The sequence below is a fragment of the Benincasa hispida genome, chromosome 3, assembly GCF_027475165.1.
Source record: "Benincasa hispida cultivar pf3 chromosome 3, pf3_genome.v1.1, whole genome shotgun sequence".
NCBI classification, from domain to species: domain Eukaryota; kingdom Viridiplantae; phylum Streptophyta; class Magnoliopsida; order Cucurbitales; family Cucurbitaceae; genus Benincasa; species Benincasa hispida.
Window position 1 is genome coordinate 64,395,263 of NC_143480.1, and position 27,002 is coordinate 64,422,264.

Here is a 27,002-nt window from a genome sequence, read left to right on the forward strand (position 1 = left end):
TATAACAAATATTTCATATTTTGTATATTAATTAATTGATATACCTGATTTAAAGAGAGAAAAAAATATATAAATGCTATTGTTAATATACCAAATATGAAGTATATCATTTAGAAGGATATACTTGAAGGTATAACATTGATATTTCAATTGTATATTAGTACTAATTCAAAATGAATTACATGTAGATCATTAACGTATTAATAGTATATTATAGTGAGCTCAAAATGCAATATATTAAGTGAAATAATGGAAGGTAGATATTCTACTGCAAGTTAACAATGTTACAAGCAATGTTATAGCATTCCACAGGACATAAAATAACTATGTAGAATAATAAATTAACACTAAAAATTGGTAACCAAATTCGGTGTAAATCACCTATGTCTAGGGGGCAGTGTGCCTAGAAAAGATAACTTCAATAATATCAAAAGGAAGTGATTACAATGTAGTACTTATTTATATTAGATGCACAATTACAATTTTATTCGTACAACTTTTATCACTCAATTAATCACCTAGGCTCCCTTTAGGTGTAAAACTCCTTGTCTTGTTATCTTAGGCTTTCCCTAAGAAGATTATTAGTGAAATAAATCTTAAGCTCCACTTAAGATCAAGGCTCCCTCTCTATGAGACTTAAACTCCCCCTCAAGTCCAAGATGCATCTTTCCTCTCAAGACAAAGTCCCCTTTGCTTGAATAGCTTAGGCTCCCCCTAAGCTAGAGAATTTCTTTACAATGAAACTCGTTATCATCGATGTGAGGAAAGAACTAGCTATATCTATTAGAAACTAAATTCTTCCAATACAATGTAATGATGGCAAAAAACATGAATCATTCTCTCAATTTTGAGTTTCACACATAACAAAAATGGCAGTCGCCCAAAGGACTAAAATGTCCCATTGAAATATGCACAGCGGAAAGACAACGAGCAACATTAACTTCCATAGCAGTCACATACTAAAAAAGAAAAGATATCGACATAAAATAATCAGCTAGGAAACCACCGATAAGGAAAGAATTTTGCAAAGTCAGTATTGTCGAAGAGCATTCCTATTTCTGAAACGACCGATGCAAAGACAATTTCAAAAACATCTGTGAAGCTTAAATAAATATTGCCAACAACACAAAATCTAACAAACTCCTCCTTGGGTGGAATTATTTAAGTTGAGACAAATAGAAATAGGAGCGCAAGAGAGAACAACCATAATGTCAAAGAAACTAAGCAAAATAGTCTGACCAATAGAACCACACCATGAAACAACAAAACACAACAACAAGATAACAGGTTCCTACAAAACAAAAATCAGCATCAAGAAAGAAAAACACTATCTTTTTCCCCCTTTTGGTAAGCTTAAAAAAACAACACCAACATCAAGCATCACTAAAGACATCATCCTGACCACCAGAGACATCACCATGATCAGGTTCATACAAGGATCCACGAAGCAAGCTCAGCATATCATCCACATCAGACTTCTAGCAAACATTTTCTGAATCAACACCCTAAGTTCTTTTGATTCATTTGCAAGAACATGCATCACCTTTTCCTCATAAGAGGTTGAAAGAAACTCTTTAGTAGGACCACTATCAGATGCTGGAACATCAGTGTGAACAAGGTCAGAAACATGTTTTCCTTGGTACAACCTATAGCTAAAGGTTAGAGTAGAATGGAGAGGACTAGGAACATTATAGTCCTTGAGAAGATTAGGCTTTTGAGTAAGAAGAATCTCACAGATAAGACGAGGAAATCATAACGGGACTTTGGTGGCATAAGAACCAATGTGGTGGTTGATTTGGTTAAGGATGAACACACCATAAATGAATCTAGCCCTTGTACTAATCTAAAAAAGAAGACTTGCTAAAGTAGTAGAAAGTCCTAACTTATGAGATGATGGATACCAGTTCTCTATCCCAATCTTACGAAGTAGCACATGTTTCACACTCAGGTCAGAACAAGGAAATTAACCATTATTGGGCCAGGCACGCTTAATGTTAGAGTTAGAAAACACACAGCGGAAGTAAAACGAATCATTAAGCATTCTAATTCATTAATTTTGGCTTTAAATTAAGCATGCTCATAAACTAATAAGAGGGTTTCATGACATACCTTTGAAGAACCTCTTGAAACTCAAATTCCAGCTGCAAATCTTCTCCAAATCTGCTTGTGAACCACCTCAAGGCCTTCCCTATTATTCTCTTGGTACCTTAGATTGAGTTGTGGGACTCAAAATAAGCTTGGATTAAGGAAAATGGAGAAGAGGTTACTGCATCACCATGGCTGAAGACCTTCTTCAACCTTAAGTTTTTCAACAAAAATTATCAAAATGCATGCTCGATTCTCAGCCCAATCTTCTTCATTTATTGCATGACTATCATGCAAACTCCATTGCTGCATGTATTGTAGCTCATGCTTGGAAGATTGACTCAAGTTTATGGTTGAGAGTGTGTGAGCAACTTGGTTTGAAAGTGGAGAAATCCTACTTTTGGGATTTTCCATTTTCCATCTCTTTTCAATTTTTTATTTTACAATTGATTTCCAAAATCAATTTTTCAAAAAATGAAATCTTTATTAATTTTACAAAATTAATTCTTTAATTAATTTTCTAATAAAATTAATAATAAATAATTAATTAAACAATTTAATTAATTCAATATCAAATATTAAATTAATTTAACACCAATTTCACCATCATGAATCTCTATTCATGAATTTAATATTTAAATCATATTTAAATATTAATTGATTCTCCAATTTCGTTTAATTCCAAAATTAAACGCATAATTACTAATTCCCTTAATTCTAATTTGAACATTTCAAATTAACTTATCATACTACTCTAAGGCTAATCCATTTGTGAGCTAGTAAGGGGACCTCGTGGACCTACAGGTCATGGGCCCCAACGATCCAAGATTAATTGGCTAAATTCTTTATACCGAATTAACCCCCATTCGTTAACTACTGGATCACTTCACTAAAGCCCATAGTTCCACTCCCCTCACTATAGATATATTATGTCCACTCGATATAACCATGATTAATAAGTTAACCCTTCACAGGTTGTTCGTAATAACGGCTAGGTCAAATGGTTGTTTTACCTCTGAGATTACCTCTTGTTCCTTAAGTCTCACTGATCCTCTAATGAACAATTGGTTTGTGATTCAATCAACAAACTGAGTCCCTCTTGGGCCAATGAAAGGGTTGGGCCTCTTGTTCAAGACCTGGAGCCAACACTTAAGGGAACAACCTCTCTACTATCCCCGAAAGCGAGTAGGACCGAATTCCATCTTGCACTCTATGTCCCAACTATCTACCCAGTCTTACCCCTGAAATGGAGGTTTATTGAGCCGACGTTGTTGAGCCAACCCTCACCTATGAAAATCTAAGTATAATCCCGAATAAACAAGAGTTCATAGTTAGCTCAGAATTAAAGTCAAGTTACCTAGGTCATCGCTTTGAAATAGTCAGTCTTAAACAATAAACAACTTTATAAAGTAAGAGTGACTTATTTCATGGTCCGATCTTGTACAAACCCATTGCACAGGACGCCCCTACTCTTCGTGTCATAACATGTATGAATTAGGATTACTTCGTCTGTAGCACTTTACAACTCCTTGTAACAACTATAAAGTGGACCACATCCACTTTTATGTCTCAACATAAAGTTCAAGTACTCATGTAATAGTCATGAATCTTTTAGTTTATTGGATTTATTTCTAAAACGAAATAAGCAATTCATATATTCAATAACAACTTATTGAATTTTCAGAATAAGTTTAATTGTTTACAAACCACGAGTTTTAGGACATAAAACCCAACAAACTCTCACTTGGACTAAAACTTTAGTGATAACATATATATATGAATATATAATACTGAGTTTTTGAGTGTATATAGAGAAATACAATAAACTAGGGCATCACATACCCATGGTTTATCATTCGGTATCACATACCCGATTTTTCTCCCACTTGCCCTAGGTTATATACCTGGTAGTCCTAGTCTTACTAGGAGATTCTCAAACACCTTAGTCGAGAAAATCGTTGTAAAAATGTTAGTATACAATGGATCTCTTACTATATGGGGAATGCATCTCATTTTTACAACACTTGTTTCTCAATAATGGCTAGGAAATCATACATTTCTCCCACTACATCGAGGTACTTTCAACTCTTTGAGTAAGATGCATTTTGACCTGTCCAAAACAACTTCTGTTTACAGTGTCAATTTTAATCAATAATTCTTTATTGATATATGCAAACTTTTATTGAAACAAATAATACATAGTGATCTCGAACAATATTCCAATCACTTAAGGGTTTGACATTAACACTTCTATCGATCTTTTCAGATTTCTGAACTACGTAAACAACTTTTACATATCATAAACAATTTTTATGAGTTCTCTATATCTTATATGGATTTCAGAAATACCTTAAATTGGAATGATATTAAAAAAACAATTAAGGCAACTTAGTATAGAAAGTTTTCATTAGATTTAATGTTCTATCAAATAGTCTTAGAAATCTCAAACTTTTTGTACTTTGATCCAATCGAAGTACTTTTATTTTACCTAACAAGTTTTATACACTTTGAACTTTTCAAGTGTTCCAAACTTATCACTTAGGTTAAATAACTACTTGCCTTTACTGATTTCTAGCTGTTTTAAATATCTAAATATTTGCAAATGGCTTTTAACTAGGTTGGTTCTAACAGAATTTGCTTTGCAGTAGAACAAATATAACTTTTGCTAATGAACATTTTTTTGACAAAAAAAATTTATACAATTTGTTCTTTATAACAAGGAAAAATAACTTTTATTACAATAAAAAAGTAGATAAGATAATCTTCTGATAGCAACAACAACATCTCCTACTCGTCAGCTTGAGTACAACAAGCAATCTTCAGGAACTAATTTGCCTGTTTTGCTTTATCTGCTTTCTTCTCTGCAAGGTATTGAGGGTAGTTTCTCTTCCAGTGTCCTTCTTCGTTGCGGTGGAAATATTTTCCTTTATCTGTAGCGTTAGCCTTGCCTCTTCTACTAGCGGGTTTCTTCTTCCCTTTCCCTCTGTTCTTTTTAACTAGAATACTCTTAGTCTGTGAAAAAGAAGCAATATCAGGATTTTTGGAGGACGTTCCTCTCTTCTCAGCGGTAGTAACATTTACTTCCGATTCCAGACCTTTTGCTCTCAATATAGTCTGGTAAGCCTGTAGCTCATTGAGTAGAGTAGTCAAGTTATATTCTATTTTATTCATAAGGGCGTTCGTGTAGAATTGTAGAAAACTCTTTGGAAGAGATTCTAGAATAAAACTAGCTTGACTCTTCTCATCAACGGCCGCCCCATTCACTTCTGCCACATTGAAATGGACAATCATGTCCAGGACATGTTCTCTAACAGAGGCCCCTTCTTTTATACGACAATTGTAAATGTATTTAATAGCATTATGCCTCAAGAAGAAGGACGGTTGTCCAAACATCCCACGGAGAGATTCCACAATCTCTTTGGCAATACCGATACTCTCGTGATTCTTCACCAAGACATCAGATATGTTGGCAAGAATATAGGCACGGGCTTTGTCATTAGCCCTGATCCATCTGTCGTATGCATCCCGAATAGTTTGGTTTGCATTTGAGCCAGGAATGGGAGGACACTCCTTTGTTAAAACGAGCCGTAGATCATCTATCACCAATTTAGTATTCAGGTTTATTTTTCAGGTGACATAATTATCCCTAGTAAGTTTATCAGATGTCAACAGTTGTATTAATGAACTCGTCATTTTGAAAGATATAAACAAATTTTATCAGTGAATTACTTTTTAAACCCAATCAAGTTTTAGAAAAATAATAATATACTCAAGATTATTTTTGCAACGATACTACAACAAGACATTCTTGACTAAATACTATCCATAGAATAACTCATATTTCGATAGTTATTTAGCTACCGTTTTTGGTAAAGAATTACTAGCTCTTTAGTAATTCTGTAAGTGTAACCCTCTGGTTTCAGACCTCAGAAGTTGGCCCCAACGATGCTCTCGAATTGGAAAGTCAAAGTTGAAAACGACTTTAGAAATCCTATCCATTTTTTGAGTTTGAGTTGTTTTGAATCCTATGTTAAAACCTTCCGAAGGGATAGCCATCGTTAAACGACTAGTGAGGCCAACTTAAAGACGACAAGCAGGCGCACCATAGGAATCTCACGGTCCAAACCAACAGAAGAGACTGCAAGATATGTTGACACATATCCTTGACCTACTTACTTTGGACTACTTTCCCCATGCACTTTGATCTTGACCTCGTGACAAACACTTTTCGAATGAAGCAGTCGAGGTATAATCGACACGAAGTGTTGCACGGATCTCACGGTGGGAATTTTTTAGGACGTGAGAATTGAAATCAATATATCGTATATTTGATTTTCCATTAACAACTTCCCTTCATTCATCTTGATATTGATTAACACAAACACTTTCCGAATGGAGCAGTTGAGGTATAATCATCACGAAGTGCCGCATGAACCTCATAGTGTGAACTTCTTAAGATGTGAAAATTAAAATCAAAGCATCACACTTGATTTTATGGTGAACAACTTTCCCTATTCACCAAAATCTCGATTCATGTAAAACATTTTTCGAATGGAGCAGTTGAGGTATAATCGACATGAAGTGAAACATGAATTTCGATCGTGAACTCCTAGGGATGTGAGAGCTTAAAATAATCATATCATATATGTTTATTAGTCTCCCACTGAAGCATTTTAACATATCATATATGTTATTTATTTTCACTAAAGTGTTCTAATAGCATATCATATACATTTTCTTAGGCTTCTTCCGGCTAATTAAACAATCTAAGTCTAGGTTTTTACCTCACACTGCTCATGTACTGCTCATGGCCCCAACATTCCCCTGCATCCTTTACATCCCCTACGACCTGGTTATGTCATCCTCCCTTGCCTTAATGCTTTTAAGTGAAAGTTGTCCCCACAAACCTGTAATGCTTTTTTAGAAGTGAAAGTTGTCCCCATAAACCTGTAATGCTTTTTTAGAAGTGAAAGTTGTCCCCACAAACCCACAGGTCCTTTCAAGCATGCTTTGTTCTCACTCACATGCATCCTAGGAAAATTCCCAGGAGGTAACTCAACATAGAATTGCTCTAAGCTAAGCACGCTTAACTTTGGATTTCCTATGATTAGGCCACCAAAAAGGAAGGTGCACCTTGTTGGTATAGGTAGTAACTTTCAATTCTTCTAAGCCTTTCTCAACTATACTGTCATATCCTCAAGATCCCTTTCATTCAGATGTGATATCGGTTCATTCATGTACCCTTCCTGGACTCGGGTCGTTACACCCAGCCTTAGATAGGATTATATACCGGTTGAGTATGTAACCCTAGTTTTACAAGTTTAACGACCTATTTTAACTATTAAAACGGGTGATTAACCTACGCGAGCATACAACTATTCTTTGTTATGGATTTTAAATGCCAAAACCAATTTTATAATAACTTAAAAATTTTTTAGACATACTAAACATCTACAACATTCATCAAAGGTATAAATTTTGTGTGTTGATGCGTTGGAAGGGTGGTGTTGATGTATTGGAAGAGTGGTTGGGGATGGCATGCGGCTGAAGGAAGGAATATGGAATTGACGCGTTGGAAGGCACACGAGTGGGCAAGGCATGCATAGAAAGGCAGCCCATACGTCGAGCAACCTTGGTCAAATGCCCAGCTATGCGTCGAGCAGCCTTGGCCAGCACCCCTGCCATGCGTCGAGCAGCCTTGGCCAGACGCCTGCCCATTCATCAAGCAGCCTCGGACGAACGCGCTGCCAATGCGTCGAGTGGGTACGCTCATGCGTTGAGCGCTCTGCCAAGCAGCCATGCCATGCGTCGAGGTGCCCTGTCATGCAGCCAAGCGCGCAGCCCATGTGGCCGAGCGAGCGAGCGATGGTCAGCATACATCACACGCCCATGCGTCGAAGCAGCACGCTTGTGTGCCAAAGCACCTGACCAAGCATCAAGGCGTTGCGTGCACCTAATGTGTCGAGCGACCAGAGCGCCCATGCGTCGAGCGACCAGCCTATATAGCGCGCCTATGCGTTGGTGGTCAGCACCATGCGCTCATGCCAAGCAAGCCGTGCAATGCTACCTAGTGAGCCATGCGTCAAGGATGGACGGTCACCTTATGCATTAGTGATGGTTAGCTCTTGCGATGGCTAAGTTGAATTGTGATGGTAGTGACTGGCTTGCTATGCATTGATGATAGGCTATGCGTTGAGTATGGATTATGTGTTGAACATCCAAGAGTTGGACGCATACAAGGGATGAGATCAGCAGAAGAACATCATCAAAACCATGTGTCTTCTTGGAAGGAAAGCCTTAAACCTTAAGAATTTGAGGTGGTGGCATCTGATTGGAAGCTCATGCGTTGGCTACAATGGAGGAAGACACTTAGCTTGCGATGATCACAACATTGCGATGGGGTGAGAAGGAAACACTTGGCCATGCAGCCAAGTAGGTGGTGTCAACTCTGGAGAAGGTTTGGACGCCTATAAATAGAGCCAAGAGACTTCATTTTTAGTTCAAAATTTAGAAATACCGTAAAAAGAGTGGGAAAGTTGAGCAAACCTTGCGTTGGAGCCAAATCCATGCATTAGTCATAGAGGACGCATTGGACAGTGAGGTCTGAAGAGGATGCATCAACTTGGGACGCGAAGTTCTCCTAATTTACTCATGCGTTTGGAGTGATTTTAAAACCACCTGAAAGCTCTAAAAGTCTGGTTTTCTGCAGTGGGATTCTAGAGGAAAATCTCGAAGGTATCGGTCTGGAAACTGAGAATAAGTCAGAAGGGTCAGGCTGTCAGATCAGTTTGGGTCAGTCTTGAAAATTCTGTGATTCCGGCCAAACCAATAGAATTTATGAGCTCAAATTTTAGGGTAAGCTTCCTGAGACATTTTAGAATATTTTTGTAGAAGTAAGTATCTCAAAATAAGATTCAGAACTTTGAGTAATCTCAGCTGTAAGTTGAATCTGGATTCTAGGGGTGAAAAAGGAGCCCGAGGTAGAAAAGGGAGCTACTAGAGTGAAAAGCTCCTAAGCAATCAAGGTGAGTGGCTAAAACGTTTTGACTAAAATATTTGCTTAAAATGTTTGATTACAACGTGTTATAGAAAGCATGTTTTAAAGAAGATTATTCTCATGCCAACTAGTTTTACAAGTAATTTCCAAGCAAACCATGAGTTATGTTTTAAACGCATGCATGTGTGAGAAATTGTTGAAAAGCGATTTATATGTGTTAAATATACTTAGCATGCGTTAGTACCTTATGTTTTTATATGTGTTATACTTTACATGCTTTAAAGAGAAAGTCATTTATGACTAGTTTTACTTAAAATGCAATACCGAAGGACATTTGAGAAGGTATCCACCCAACTAGATACTGAAGGACATTTGAGAAGGTATCTATTGGTACTGAAGGACGTTTGAGAAGGTATCTGAGCAGAAGTACATAAGGTATGATGGTAGTTAGTATGGCCACGTACACGTAGGTACTTAGAGTCAGAGATTGAGCAAAAGGGTTTTCTTTTGACTAGCAGTTGGTGTTGGGATTGTTTTATCCACAGTAAGGGTTATTCTCAACTAAGAAATAGCTTTACTGTTTTATGATTAAAACAACTTTATATGTTTTATGCTTGAAAATGTTTATACTGCAGTACAAGTACTATAGAAGCTTATATTTCAGTTAAACTCTTTATTGAGATTTTGCATGAGAATCAATTATCTTTCTTAAGTCACTCACTCGGCGCAAGCTCACCCCGTTTTCAAATGTTTTCTTTTTCCCCCCCACAAGTAGCGGTCAAATCCTCTGAAGATAGCTCTGCATCTGCTCTGCCACTAAAGGATAACGAGATTTGTAACCCGACTATTAGGTGGTTACTGTTAATATTGTACACATGTTCCTGTTGTTCACCTAGGGACTAGGGTTTGTGGGATTTGAGACTTGTGAATCTAGTGTTGTAATGACTCTAAATATGTTATGCTTCTAAATTAATAAATTTTGGCTTAAAGATATTCCGCTGTATATGAGTTATATATTGGTATCAGAGTTATATTGCAACAGTTAGTAGGCAGTAAGTGTCAGCCATAGGGTTGATAACTGCTGCAGTCACGCCCTTTCCTAGGCTAAGAGGGTGGTCTGGGGTGGTGTGTGACAGCTTGGTATCAGAGCAAAGGTATACGTAAACTTGGGAAAGGATTGAGCTAGTTTAGTATTAAAGCATGAGGTATTGGGTGAAAGAGAGAGTTCATGCATTAGATTAAGTCCTATAGATAAGTCCCTAACATGTGTACTTAATAATTAGGCAAAGATGCTGAGGAGAAGTGACAAGCGGAGCAAGCAGATTGAGGAGAGGAATGTTGACCTTACCAGTAGAGGTCCTGAAGTTATACGGGACCCAGATTTGAATTGGAAAAGAGTTAGAGACTCAATAGAGCAGGAAGAAACTTCTACAAACGAGTCCAGCACACCAAGGGTAGATGTAGAACCCCAGATGGAGGATCGAGTATTCGATAGAATCACTCAAAGATTGGCGGTGAGTGTAGGATTGATTCAGAACGATCCAGAAAAGAAATTCGGCGTCAAGAGGCGGAAAGCTTTAGGAGCCATAACATTCAATGAAGCCACAGATCTAGTAGATGCTAAGATCTGGTTGGATTTGATTGAGAAATGTTTTAAGGTTACGAGATGCCCTGAGGATCGTAAGGCCGAGTTAGTGGCATTCTTGCTACAAAAAGGGGTTGAGAAGTGGTGGAAAGTAATAGAGGCTAGAAGGAGTAGTTCGGAAACTATGACTTGGTCTGAATTCAGATAGGTATTTGAGGATAAATACTACCCTAGTTCTTTTAAAGAAACAAAGAGGGAGAAATTCCTTAGGCTAACTCAGGGAATGATGACAGTTGCTGATTATGAATAAAGATTTACTGAGTTATCTCAGTATGCCCTTCCGATCATCACGAAAGAGAAGGAGAGGTGTAGGAGATTTGAAAATGGCCTAAGAAGAAAGATACGTCCACCCATTACCTCTACATCCAATTGGGTGAATTTCACTCAGTTAGTTGAGATCGCTATCTAAGTAGAGTAGAGTGTAGCGAGGGAAGATGTACTCCAGCCAGGTGAAAGACAGTTTAGAATGCCTGGAGAAACGAGAAGTAAGAGATTTAGACCCCCGTTCTTTAGACAGTCGGGTATAAGAAGCTTTGGAGGCATGGACCAACAAAGTTTAGGTTGAAAAAGGTCATGACCTGCAGCTGGACAGAGTGGTAGATCATTATCAGGTCAGGCTAGCGAGTCAGTAGCTAGTAGAGGGAGGAAACCACTTTGTGTAAACTATGGAAGGCCTCATACAGAAGTATGTTATGGTAATAGGAATGTGTGCTTCCAGTGCGGACAAGCTGGGCATTTCAAGAGAGATTGTCCTCAGCTAGGTCATGGAGCACAGAGTGAGCAAAGAGGAGTTACACAGACTGTAAACCAACCTAGAGCGACAGGAACTAGAGGAGAGGGATCTGGTGTAGCTAAGCAGAAAGGGGTAGCTGGACGACCCCACCAGGAACAGCAACAGCAGCAGGGTAGAGTATACACTATGACACACCAGGAAGCGAAAGAGGCTCCAGATGTCGTAACTGGTACGATAACTTTATGTAATTAATCCACTTATGCATTATTTGATCCTGGTGCTACGCACTCATTCATATCTAGCATGTGTGCATTACACATAGATAGAGTGCCTGAGCATATGAATGAGGATTTTTTTATCTCTACGCCTATAGAAGATACTCTAGTTGTACATGAGTATTAAAGGAATTGTGAAGTAATTCTTGGAAATCAGAGTTTTTGGGTTGACTTGATTCCATTAGAATTACTAGAGTTTGATGTTATCCTAGGTATGGATTTCCTAAGTAAACACTATGCCACTATGGATTGTTTTAAGAGATAAATAATGTTTAGGAAACAAGTTGAAAAAGAAATAACCCTGATGAGAAGTAAAAGGATACTTCCAGGAAGTTTAATATCAGCAGTGAAGGCTAAGAAGCTGTTGAGTAAAGGATGCGAAGCCTATTTAGCCTATGTAGCAGTTTCACAGGATAAGAAACTGAAACCTGAGGATGTACCTGTGGTACAAGAATTTTTAGATGTGTTCCCTGAAGAGTTACCAGGCTTACCACCTGATAGGGAAATAGAGTTCACTATTGAGTTAGTTTCGGGTACAACACCTATATCTCTGGCACCATATAGGATGGCACCAATGGAACTGAAGGAACTAAAAGTTCAGCTACAGGAATTTGTAGATAAGGGGTACATTAGACCCAGCGTGTCGCCTTGAGGAGCGCCAGTCTTGTTTGTTAAGAAGAAAGACGGTACTCTTAGATTATGCATAGACTATAGACAGTTGAATAAGGTGACCATTAAGAATAAGTACCCATTACCTCGTATAGATGATCTCTTCGATCAGTTAAAGGGAGCCACGGTGTTCTCTAAGATAGATTTGAGATCGGGTTATCACCAGTTGATGGTGAAAGACACAGATATTCCAAAGACTGCATTTAGCACTAGGTATGGACATTATGAGTTTCTAGTAATGTCGTTTGGATTGAAAAATGATCCTACGGTATTTATGAACTTGATGAATAGGATATTTCATAATTATCTGGATTAGTTTGTGATAGTTTTCATAGATGATATACTAGTGTATTCTAGTAGTGCAGAGAAGCACAAAGAACATCTGAGGATGGTGTTACAGATTCTAAGGGAAAAGGAGTTATATGCCAAATTTAGTAAGTGTGATTTTTGGTTAAATCAAGTCGTGTTCCTTGGGCATATAGTTTCAGCTGATGGAGTTAGCGTTGATTTCCAAAAGATAGAAGCAATAGTTAACTGGGAACGACCCCTGAATGTAACCGAAGTACGTAGTTTTCTGGGTTTAGCAGGTTATTATAGGAGATTCGTGGAGGGTTTTTCTAAGATAGCTCTACCATTGATACACCTGACCAGAAAAGATGCGAGGTTTGAGTGGTTGTCAGAATGTGAGCATAGTTTTCAAGTACTGAAACAGAGGTTAGTGTCAGCACCAGTATTAACTCTACCTACACCAGGTAAAGAGTTTGAGGTTTATTGTGATGCATCCCAACAAGGGTTAGGATGTGTGCTGATGCAAGATGGAAAGGAAGTAGCTTATGCTTCTCACAGTTAAAGAAGCATGAATGTAACTACCCTACACATGATTTGGAGTTAGTGGCAGTTGTGTTAACTTTAAAGTTATAGAGACATTACCTGTTTGGTGAGCGGTGTCATATATTTACGGATCATAAAAGTCTAAAGCATATCTTTGATCAGAAGGAACTAAACTTGAGACAGAGAAGATGGCTCGAGTTGATCAAAGACTATGACTGTACCATTGACTATCACCCAGGTAAAGCAAATGTAATAGTTGATGCTTTAAGTCGAAAAACTAGATCAACTAGAGCTAGTATCAATTCAGTGAAGGGTACACTGATTCATGAGTTGTATAATGCTAGGGCAGCATTATTAATCAGTCAAAAAGAAGGGTTATTAGCTTCATTCAAGTGCGTCCTACGCTCGTAGAAGATATTCTACGTGAGCAATTAAAGGATTTTGATTTTCAAAAGTTAGCTGAGAAAGTAGATAAAGGATTGAGGACGGACTACCAATTAAGAGCTGACAGAGTGCTATTGAAAGAAGGTAGGATATGCATACCTAAGGACTTAGAACTTAAACAAGCTATTCTAGAGGAGGCACATAGTTTGGCCTATGCTATGCATCTAGGCAGTACGAAGATGTACAGAACATTAAAGAGATCGTATTGGTGGCCTGGTATGAAAAGAGAAATAGCGGAGTATGTTGACAGGTGCCTAATATGTCAACAAGTTAAACCAGAAAGACAGAGGCCAGCAGAATTACTTAATCCACTCCCCGTACCAGGGTGGAAATGGGAGCATATTACGATGGATTTCCTGTTTGGATTACCTAAGACACCAGCAAGCTATGATGGTATATGGGTAATTGTGGATAGATTGACAAAAACAGCTAAGTTTTTACCTGTTAAGGTTACTTATACCCTAGACCAATTAGCCAAGTTATATGTTGATCGAGTTGTAAGTCAGTTTGGAGCTCCAGTTTCAATTGTATCAGATCGAGACTCCAGATTTACATCAAAGTTTTGGCCTAGTTTGTAGAAAGCTATGGGAACCAAGTTATATTTTAGTACCGTTTTTCATCCATAGATGGATGGTCAGTCTGAGCGGACAATCCAGACATTAGAGGACATTCTGAGAGCATGTATATTGCAATTTAAGGGCAATTGGGATATGCATCTGTCATTAATTGAATTTGCGTATAATAACATTTACCATTCGAGTATCGGGATGGCACCGTATGAGGCACTATACGGAAGGCCATGTAGGACTCCGATATGTTGGAATGAAGTTGGTGAAAGGAAATTACTAGGCCCAGAACTTGTGCAGCAGACATCAGGCAGCGTTAAGATTATAAGAGATAATCTTAAGACGGCTCGAGATAGGCAAAAGAGTTATGCTGATAAGCGGAGAAGAGAATTGGAGTTTGAAGTTGGTGATAAAGTATTTCTGAAGTTATCTCCATGGAAAGGAATACTCAGGTTCGGTAAGAAAGGGAAATTAAGCCCAAGATATATTGGACCTTACGAGATAGTAGAAAGAGTTGACCTAATGGCTTATAGATTGGATTTACCTCCAAAATTATCTCGTATTCATGATGTGTTTCATGTGGCAATGCTTAGAAAGTATGTGCCAGATCCTACCCATGTATTGCCTGAGCAACCAGTACAGTTGAGAGAAAATTTGTCCTATGAAAAGGAACCAGTGGAGATTCTTGACCAAAAGGAACATGTCTTAAGGAATAAGACAATCCCATTGGTAAAGGTACTATGGCAAAACCATAGCATGGAAGAAGCAACATGGGAAGCCGAAGAGCAAATTAGAAGCAAGTATCCGTAGTGTTTAATTGATGGACTTGTAGCGAAATTTCGAGGATGAAATTTTTATAAGAGGGAGGTAAATGTGAACCCCAAATCCTAATTTTTCTACTTGAGTATGTTCCCTACTAAGACTAGTGGGATGAGTAGGTTGATGTGGAAATTAGTGTAGAGTGGTAAAGGAAAAGTGGAGATTTGAAGAAAAGAGGAAATTTGGAAGTTTAACTTTTGTGAAAAATTCGTGAATTTGGCTAAGTATAAATTTTGTGCTGATACGTTGGAAGGGTGGTGTTGATGCGTTGGAAGAGTGGTTGGGGATGACATGCGGCTAATGGAAGGAAGATGGAAGTGACGCATTGGAAGGGTCACGAGTAGGCGAGGCATGCATGGAAAGGCAACCCATGCGTCGAGCAACCTCGGCCAAATGCCCAGCCATGCTTTAAGCAGCCTTGGCCAGTGCCCATGCCATGTGTCGAGCAGCCTCGGCCAGCACCCTTGCCATGCATCGAGCAACCTCGGCCAAACGCCTGCCCATGCATTGAGCGATCTGCCGAGTGCAGCCAAGTGCGCAGCCCATGCGGCCAAGCATGGCCATGCAACCGAGCGAGCGAGCGATAGCCAGCATACGCTGCACGCCCATGCGTCCAAGCAGCACGCCTATGTGCCGAAGCACCTAACCAAGCATCAAGGCGCCGCATGCAGCCCATGTGGCCAAGCACCTTCAATGCGTCGAGCGAAAAACCTATGTAGCAGCCTATGCGTTGGTGGTCAGCACCATGCGCCCATGCCAAACAAGCCGTGTAATGCTACCTAGTGAGCCATGCGTCGAGAATGGACGGTCACCCTATGCGTTGGTGATGGTTAGCTCTTGCAATGGCTAAGTTGAATTGTGATGGTAGTGATTTGGCTTGCTATGCGTTGATGATGGATTATATGTTGAACATCCAAGAGTTGGATGCATACAAAAGATGAGATCAACAGGAGAACATCATCAAAACCATGTGTCTTCTTGGAAGTAAAGCCTTAAGCCTTAAGAATTTGAGGTGGTGGCATTTGATTTGAAGCTCATGCGTTGGCTACATAGGAGGAAGACACTTAACTTGCGATGATTATAGCATTGTGTTGATGGGGTGAGAAGAAGACACTTGGCCATGCAGCCAAGTAGGTGGTGTCAACTCTGGAGAAGGTTTGGATGCCTATAAATAGAGCCAAGAGACTTCATTTTTAGTTCACAATTAAGAAATACCGTAAAAAGAGTGGGAAAGTTGAGCAAACCTTGCGTTGGAGCCAAATCCATGCATTAGTCATAGAGGACACATTGGACAGTGAGGTCTGAAGAGGACGCATCAACTTGGGACGAGAAGTGTTAATATTGTACACATGTTATTGTTGTTCATATAGGGACTAGGGTTTGTGGGATTTGGGACTTGTGAATCTAGTGTTGTAATGACTCTAAATATGTTATGCTTCTAAATTAATAAATTTTGGCCTAAAGATATTCCGCTGTATATGAGTTATATATTGGTATCAGAGTTATTCCGCAACAGTTAATAGGCAGTAAATGTCAGCCATAGGGTTGATAACTACTGTAGTCATGCCCTTTCCTAGGCTAAAAGGGTGGTCTGGGGCGGGGTGTGACAATAGCTGGGGACATAGGGTGTAAGATGGAATTCATGCCTACCTGATTTAGGGATAAGAGAAAGGTTGTTCTCTTAAGTACTGTATCCAGGTCTTTAACAAGGGGCCCCACCCTCTATTACAAAGAACTCCTGTTTATTCGGGGCCCTAAAAACTTTTACAAAGAAAACATTCCAAACATTAAATTTTCTGTCTGACATTAAATTCTAGACTAAAAATATCAAAATGACTAATAAAAAAATAGACTGAGCGAAAGTGATTTCTCTTGTTCCATATGGCTCTGTCATGGGTCCCGTCTATCACTCGCTAGTCTATTCCTGTCATTTCCTGAAAAACATAAAGGAATAAAGAATGAGTGTAACAATACCGAGTAAGTGACCCACTACTAAGTCCTCTAGGTAAACAGTTAACTAGTCTATCTATGCATCGATGTACACCCATATCATATCAATCTTAGTGATCCCGAAGGGGACATATATCAGTCATAAACGTGATCCCGAAGGAACACACAGGACATATATTAGTCATAAACGTGATCCCGAAGGAACACACATCAGTCATAGTGTGTATTTCGAAGGTACACGAATCAGTCGTAAACATGAACCTAGAAAAACATGTATCAATCATCGTGTTTAACCCGAAGGTATACAAATCAATTGTAAGTGTGTTCCGAGGGAGCACACGTGAGTTATAGGTTTCTATCCCAAAGGTACACGATCAGTCATAAATGTGCACATATATAGTCATGGTGTGGTCCCGGAGGAACATGCAATCAGTCGTATGTACACCTACCCAGATAAAGAAGTTAACAAGAACCCTATAACTTAGCATGCATTAGTTTACATATAACTCCTCTATTATATTTACAGTAGTTTATCTTAGGGATAAAACTACTAGTACATCCTCAATTAACTTTACATAATATCACAGTCAAAACAGTCCAATCAGTCTAAAATAGACAGCCAGTCAGTTTAAAATAAATAGTCCAATCAGTCTAAAATAAATAGTCCAACTAGTCTAAAATAAACAGTCCAATCAGTCTAAAATAGACAATCCAATCATTATAATGAGGAGGGTAAAAAGACAATTACTTTGAAATTAAGCCCAAATACCCAACAAAACATACTTCTCTTTATCTTTGACCAAAATTCTTGAATCAACCAAAATGTGACTCGACTAAGAGTTGCGTCCAATCTTCTAAAACCAATACAACGCTAAGCCAAATAGGCAATTTAAGAATTTAGACGCAATATACAACACAATCAACAATCCATATGGGTTTCAAGCCTCAATAACTTACCAGATGTCGATGAAATACCTTCTTAATCCACTATAACTTCAAGTTGAAAAATTCAATCAATAGAGGCACTACCACGATAATTGAAAATCAGAAATTGTTATGTTAAATTCTTAGATAAAAAATATGAGAGTCGGCGAGGACTTTGAACCACCAAAATTTGAAAGTTGGCAATTGGTTTAATGGTGATATGATAAACATCAAAGTATTGAAGATATAATAAGCCACCCACATAAAAGTGGCAATAAGGTGCTTGATTAGAAGTTGTTAAGTTATACTGTATTGACTCGATGCTACTCGATGAGAGAAATTTGTGACTCGATGCAACTCGATACTCTGAAAACATTGTGATTTGATTATAAGATCGTGTTTTCGTTGATTTGTAGAGAAACAGATGAAGATTGAAGAAGAAGATAAAGAGAATAAGAAGGAACTTTTAAGTTTGAAACCAACTAGTTCTAGACATTTGATCAATTTAAGTTTTGATAATGGTTTTGTCAACATGTCTGTTGTGTTCTTTGATGTGTGAACTTTTAAGAATTCTATTTCCCCTGTCTTAAATTTGTCTCTGATGAAATGATAATTTATATCAATATGTTTCGTTCTAGTGTGGTATTATGGATTTCAGGATAAATGTATAACACTTTGGTTGTCATAGTAGAGTCTTACCACTATTTGACTTAATCCAAAATCTTTCAACAATCCCTTAAGCCACATTGCCACTTTAATTGCTTCAGTTAGTGCCATATACTCAGCTTCTATTGTAGATAAAGCCACTATAGGTTGTAATGTGGCTTTCCAGCTGATTAGATTAGGACCATAAAGCAATAGATAGCCTGTTAGAGACCTCATTTTATCTAAATCACCAACATAGTTAGGATCCACATATCCATATAGCTCTAAGTTTGGTTTAGCTGATTTGTGGTAGACTAGTTTTGAGTTTTTAGACCAAGCTAAGTATCTTAGGATCCATTTTAGTGGCCTCCCAATGTCTCTTACCTGGGTTAGACATATACCTACTAACAATATTAGCTGAGTATGAGAGATTAAGTTTGGTAGAAATCATTAAATACATTAGGCTTCTGACTGCCTGATTATAGGGTATAATAGACATCTATTTTTTATGTTCTAGGTCAGAATCTTTAAGAGAGTTGGCCGAGGATAACTTGAAGTGTTGAGCAATAGGAAAGCTTACAGGTTTAGCATCATTTAGGTTGAACCTTTTTAGGATCTTCTCACAATAGTCAAACTGGTAGATGCTTAAGATAGACTCCTCCCTGTTCCTTAGAATCTCAATCCCGAGAACTTTGCTTCTCCTAAGTCTTTCATGTCAAACTCTCATTTTAGGAGGTTTTTAACATGAGTTAAGTCTTCCTTGGACCCACCTGCCAGTAACATGTCATCCACATATATGAGTATGTAAACCTTGTCCTTGTAGGAACTTGTAGTTTCATATGTCATAGGATCTTCTTTTGAATCCAATGCTAGATATATAGTCATTGAACATTCTATACAACACCTAGGTGATTGTTTTAGTCCATAGATTGACTTGTTGAGTAAGCAATAAAGATTTTTTTTTCCTTTAACTTCAAATCCCTTAGGTTGCATCATGTAGATTGTCTCTTCTAGATGTCCATGAAGGAAGGTAATTTTCACATCTAATTGATACAATTCTAAGTTATTTTGAGCAACCTAGGACAAGAGAAGCCTTACAGAAATTTGTTTAACGACTGGAGAGAAAATATCTAAGTAGTCTATTCATTCCCTTTGTGTAAACCCCTTTGTAACCAACCTTGCCTTATACTTAGGTTTCTAATCAAAGAATGCTCCTTCTTTGAATTTGAAAACCCATTTGGAAGCTACTGGTTTATAACCTTTAGGCAGAGGAGCTAAAGACCAAGTATCATTCACATTTTGTGAATGCATTTCCTTATTCATCACTTCTATCCAAATTCTTGCATTAGAATAACTTGTTGCTTCTCAGCAAGTTGTTGGTTCTTGGTCAATAGAAGCCACAACAACATTTACAACTAAATTCATATAGTTCATTTCAGTATACCTAGCTGAAGGGGTAATTGTTCTTCTTTGTCTATCCTTGGCTAAGGCATATTGACTCAAGTCTGGCTGCTGATTAACAGTCTCCTCTCGTTTCCTACTTCTTTCTCAACTTCTCTTGTGTCACTAGGTAAGTTAGGTTATGTTGGTTGCTCAATAGTTAACTCCACCTCAATTCCTATGGTAGATGTCTCAACTTCATCCTCAAGCCTCTTCTCCTTTTGCAAAGGTGACGTTTCTGCTAATTATGAACTTCCTCTCTATTGGATGCCACATTAAATCCTTTGACTCCCTCTGTAAAGCCTAAAAACATGCACTTAATAGCTCTAGCCTTCAACTTTTCCTTATTTTGGTGAACAAACCCTACACACCCAAAAACATTAAGGTTGTCTAGATTAAGAGGATGATTAGTCCACTTTTCCTCAGGAGTAAACAACTCTAGACATGTGTGAGAGCACCTATTCAAGGTGTAAATAGTGTAGGCTGTAGCTTCTGCCCAAAAGCTTTCACTTAGGACAACATCAAAAAGTAAACATCTTACCCTTCCATTATAATTCTGTTCAATCTCTCAGCAACCCCATTCTGTTGTGTATACCTCAGAATCCTATGCCTAGTTATACCATTCTCACTACAATATTTGTCAAAGTCCTCATTAAAAAATTCAAGCCCATTGTCAGTTCTAAAGTATTTTAACCTTTTAGATGTTTGTGTTTCTATCATAACTTTCCATTCTTTAAACGTCCCAAAGACTTGGTCCTTAGTTTTAAGGAAGTATATCCAACTCTTCCTAGAAAAATCATCTGTTAAGGTTAGAAATTATTGGGATTGGTGTCCTAATTCTCCCGGAGTCTCCTTGTTTATATTTATACATATTGTTTTATGAATAAAATAACTGTTATTTCATTTTGGCATTTACTCATATCCAATAAACAAAACTCCATGGTTATCTTATGTAAACTTAAGCATGTATATGTGATATACAAGTGGATCATGCCTTAAGTGATAGCCTAAATAGGTATGTAGTATAAGGATTAAGGTTGGATACCTGATCCTGGTGACACTATGGATACGACCCGCTTTGTAGAGATTTGCAAGTGTTGTAAACTACTACATATGGTAGATCCTGACCATTCATGTGGAGACATGAGAACGGGGGTGTCCTATACAAAGAGTTTGTATAAGACTCAACCACGAGATGAATAGACTCTATATATAATGCCATTGATAATGGAGACTTACATCTCACCTAAACGACCATAGGTGACATGACCTCAATTCTGAGTGTTTTGGGAACTCTTGCCTTTGAGGGCGGTCCTTTGATTAGTATGGGTGAGAGTGGCCAGATTGCCAACTTAACATACCTATCGTTTTGGGAACTTGTGTGATCTAGGAGTTGGGAACTCACTTACACAAGATGGAATTCACTCATTCTTCGAAGCATGGGTAAGTAGAGAGATTGCTTCCTTAAGGGCTGATTCTGAGGCTTGAACATAGTGGCCACAACTTCTCTTTGGAAGTGAGGACTTAGTCATAATAGGACTATGACTTATGTTCATTAGAGGGATCAGTGGTACTTAAGGAGTTAGATTTAACTACAGGGGCATAACGGTTATTGGCTGAGTTATACTTACGAGCGATTTGTGAAGGGGTTGTCGCATTGTTGATTGGTTAAGATGGACACATAATATATCTGTAGTAAGAAAAGTTCAGCTGTCAGTCTTTAGTGGAGTGCCTGGCAGTTAACGGATGGTGGATCCCGTGACTAAAGAGTTTTGTCAGTTATTCACGTACCATTAGAGCTTCGAGCTATAGGTCCATAAGATCCCCTTGGTAGATCAATGAGTTCAAGTTGAGGATCAGTTCTTGGGGTTGATTTGAAATGTTCAAATTGAAAAAAGGTAATTCGATTATATATGATATGATCAGTATGATGTATGGGATACATCTAGTGGAGGATTAATGTAAATGAGATTTATATTAAGTGCCATGGAATAGAAAATGAGCTATGGTTTATATGTTTCATGAGATGAAATATTAAAACTATAGGTTATAAATATATTATGGTAAGTTAGTATCATTTATATTTATAATAATATTAATTATTGGATAATTATCTCTTTTTCTCTAATAACTAATTGAGTGAGAGGTTATTCGTGGTTTCATGGTGATCGTGGGATAAAAGGAAAATTTTTTTCCTAATTTTAGTAAGAAAAAGAAAAGTTGTTTTGAGATTTCCACCCTTGAAAAACTCTCACGGAGAAGTTTTCATGTAAATAAGATTTACTAAGTGACAGCTTGGAGTTAGCTAAACGATCGTGGAGTGTTCTTACATGATAGACACTCAGCTAAGCGATGAGCAAAATGATCGCATAGCTTTTGCTAAACGATTGGGCATCGACCTATACGATAGGTTGTTCCATCTCCCACTTGCTCAATCGTTTACACGATTGTGGTTCCTCCCTATTTCTTCTTCAAACCAAGTCCACACAGAGCCCACCCTCAGGATTCTCACTCCGAGAATACCAAGGTAACCTTCTTGATGGTGTCATACTCAACTCGACACGATCGAGGTTCTGTGGAGGCCGTTCGCGGTGTTCGGGGTGTTCGTGATCTAGCGATTGCTTAGTTCGATTGCGCAGTGTTCGTGCGGTGTAGCGATCATGTTGGACGAACGTTCATGTGTTTCTATGTTGCTGTGATCGAGCATTCGTGATCAAGGAACTCGAAGATGAATCTACAAAAGTGTGTTGATTATTGTCCTTGATCTTTTGTATAGCATGCTATAATTTTTGTATTTCACATAACCGTATGTTTCCGTTTGTGATGTAATTGTAATGTTCATATACAATTGAAATTTAGAAAGATCGTTCCGTTGCTCATGGAAATCCTCGTATTCGATTTTCTTCAATTGGTATCAGAGCCAGGTTGTTCTGATATTCCAAATTTCAATTCTGTTTTGAACTGCTTTTACAATCGTGGTGGGTTTTCTACATTTTTGTTTAATTGCGAAATGCATTTGTTGATGGAGTTGATGAATGTTTTCGGGTTTAATTGCCTTTGTTTAAAGCTTTCTTCAATTATAAAGTGTTAATTTGTAAGGGCCCCTGTGCTTTTTGGGCGTAATTAACTTGCAATCGAGTCTATAATTCAAAGAGTTTGAGTTAGTCAAGTCGTTCGTGAAGAAGTTTCGAAGCATGGAGATACGGTTCTCAATGAGGAAAAAGACCAAGAGTTGGTCGTATCGTGTAGCCTAAGGTAAACGATCGTTGGGATTTATCTGAGTGATCGTGTAGATTTTTCTATACGATCATGTAGTATTTACTAAACGATCGTTTAGCTAATGCTAATCAATGGGTTAAATTGTTTACTCTATAATGTAGCGTTGGTTTCCTGATCGTGTAGGCGCTAGAGGTAGACAATCATAGTGGGAGTATGTGATGCTCATCATTTAGTAAAAGGCATGCGCTAGACGATCATGTAGTTAGCTTGCTTCATCGCTTAGTTACTACCTACACGATCGCACGGTATACGATACCAAGGTGCTTGCTAAGCGATCATTTAGCCAATGGTGCTTTGCCGCATCATAGTCGTTTAGACGATCGCATAAGGCTGGCGTTATATGGAGAGCGCTAGGCAATCGCGTACCTCGGGCTTCATCGCTTAGTAAAAGGTACACGATCGTTGTTAAACGATCGTTTAGCTTTGCGAGTGTTGGTAACGATAGAGAGAATTGTTTGTTCTTTCATGTAGACGATCGCGGGGAGTTTGGTGCATGATGGTTGAAGACACGTTGCTTCGCCTAGACGGTTCAAGGCCCGGTTCGCCTGTTTGAACCGGAGACTCCTTGGTTTTGTAATAGTTAGCTTTAATTTTTTTTGTGGATTTGAGGCAATTCTACCCAGTTCATCAACATTTGTTTATTATACATGTGATGTATGGTGTTTGTATGACAAAATGTTTGACATATAGTTTAAAAACCCACCTTAGGTTGTGCAATTATTCATGTATCATGTATTATAAATGTTATTGATGACATGCAGAAATGCATGTCATCGTAGGCCTTTTACTTAAAATTATGAAGGTTGTTAAGCAGAATATGTGGCAATTGTGCTAGGAATTCATGAGAAAACGAGCTTGCGTTGTTCAGCATTAAAGAATCTCGGCTAACTCGTTATTATGCATTATTATGCGTTTAATTCTCTATTTTTGTAGCTAATGTAGGAAATAGGACGCAACCGCGGAAACCGGACCACTGCATAGACGACCTCATGCAGAGAACTCTCTATCGCAAAGGCAAACGCATCGATCAACGCATGGATGTTGTAGTAATCAGTCGTATGCGTCCATCGCATGGGAGTTGCGCTCGTCAAGTGATTGCGGTCATCGTGTAGAGTTGCGGTATTAAGCGAATGTGGTCACTGAATGATTGTGGCTATGCGATGATGCATACTAATGGGATCAATGCAAGGTTGATGGAATGAAAGCATCAACGCATCTACTTCGAGAAAATCAAAAGATGATGTTGACATTTCACCTACCACGCTGTTAGCGGCAGAGGTTCCGAAAGGACTAAATGTCCTGAATGTCAGAATCAGAGTAGTCCATTAATGCTGTCGGCAATGCAGGCTCTATATAAAGAAGCTGATGAGCTGAAATTTAAGTTATCTAGGGTTTTCACCCAAGGTTGAATTCAAGGTTTTCGCCTGAGGTTCGCCTAAGGCAGATCCTTGTGATCCAGAAAAAATGTGTGAGAAGACGCTTGAGAGTTCTTCACCTCCTTCATCCATTCCGAGTAACGACTGGAGCCTTCAACCGGAGCTAGATCTTAGGAGACTCAGCTCTACCACCCATCCATGGCACCACCGGCAGCCTTGACGCACATCTGCTGGAAGCAAATCTTTGCTTCCAGCCGGTCATTTCATTTTCCTTTCTTTTTTTATATTGTATTGTATGAAATTTTGTGATTAAGGAATTAATACAATTTGTTTTCAATGAATTTCCCTATTTCCTTCGACTCCATCTCCATCTGCTAGCATCTTTACTTTCATTGCAACACTTAGTGAGATTACTTGGGTATCACATACTTAGTCATGTGGATTAGGGATATGAAGCATGTAGCAACCCACCAAGTGGTGTGCGTTGCGTGAGTGTGTGAGCAACCTTATGCTTAGTGTGAAGCTGCCGCAACACCAGTCTATAGGCTAATGCAATGCTTGTCTATGAGTAAAGTTAGTAACAACCAACTACCCGGGAGGGTAAGTGGTTGGTCGCATTAAGCAATGTATGCATTGTTCACTAGAGATAGGAATAATCTTAGGTCAGCCAAGTTCATGCGATTACCTTGTCCTATGAGCGCATCATTCATCATTTAGGCATACTTGAGAGAGTAGTCTAAATTCCAAATCTAAGACTCGAGAGAGCAGATTGGAACGCATAGGCAAGAATGGGGAACTTAGAGATAAGCTCCGTTTGCTAACCTGCATCGCATGCACCCTAGGAATAGGTATGATATTATGTGGTCACCTTATTTGTGAGTGTGTCACTTTGTCATCGCATAAATAAGAATAGAGGCTTATGTGTAGGTCCTATAGACTTATCGCATATATCACATGCGTTTTAGCATTAGAAGCCGTAGCATTCGCACCGAGAGTTGGTTTACTATTATATGTGTGTCGCATGATCGCATGACTTGCGTTGACTAAGGTTGGGCTTGTGGTCACTCTTAAGGGTTGCAATGAAATCATCTCAACATTTTATCCATTTTCCTATTCATTTTTTTCATGTCATGAGTTGTCATGTTTCTACCTCTCATTCTCATTCTCATTACGTTGTCTATTAGTTAGAAGTAGGAGTAGGATTAGCTTAGCAACCCCTCAAACATTCTTTTATTTAACCGCCGCATGCACATTACCACATTCAGGTAGCTACAAGTCCCCGTGTTCGACCTCGAATCACCCGAGAAACTTGGGTTCACGTTATACTTAGAGTGAGTGCAAGAAAACTTGTGACAGGATGCATGGTCATCGCATACATTCGTTAACGCATTATCATTTCAATGCATGACCATCGACGCATGACTATCAACGCATACCTTAAGAACATGCATCACATATTGCGTCCAAGGGATGTTAGTTGTCGAGTAATTTGACATCTAATTTCCTGCCATAAGTTATAATCTATCATGAAGAAATTACGTGAAAGCATGTGCATACATCATGAAATATAAGAGTTATATTCTGCATGCAGTGAGCGTTATCATGCATCATCCTTTTATTATAAGTGTTATAGTCTAAGGGTGAATGGAAGCATGTTATACTTGTTTCGTTGTTGTTTTGTACAAGTGTTATATAAAAGAAGTAACAATGAATGAACAATGCACTGAGCATGACACTTAGGCTGTTTATAATCGTTATGAATGCCTTGCATGTGTTAGCTTAGCATGGTGATTTTGATTGTTTTCGTTTATAAATGTTATAAAGGAAATTAGAACTAAAATTGATAAGAAAGAGTTGCATGCGGACTTAAGGTGAACTCAAGTTTTTTAAATGGGTTTTAAAACTTGAATGAGATAGACCTAAGTTCAAATGGTTCTAAAGAGTTTAATAACCTAGATTAATCTTTTAAAATCGGTTTAATAGGATTAAATTGATTGACATAAAAGAATAAATTTGTTTTAAATCTTTCTATAAGGGACCTTTTGTCTAAGGCAGATTTTGTCTAGGCTGAGGTTCTTAAGCTGCTGGAAATGGAACACCCCTACTTGGGAACCTACTTGGAAAGGTGAATTAGATAGATTTTCAATAGGCATGCGACAATTTGGTCAAAGACTCCGTTAAAGAATTTAATGGATGATGATAAAAAGTTGTTTAACTATCCAAGGTAAAAGTTACTCTTGGGCAAACCTAAAAGTCACTTAGTTAAAATCCTTAGCCATGTTTTTTCTAAATAAACTAAACCCTAGGTTATACAATACTCAGTG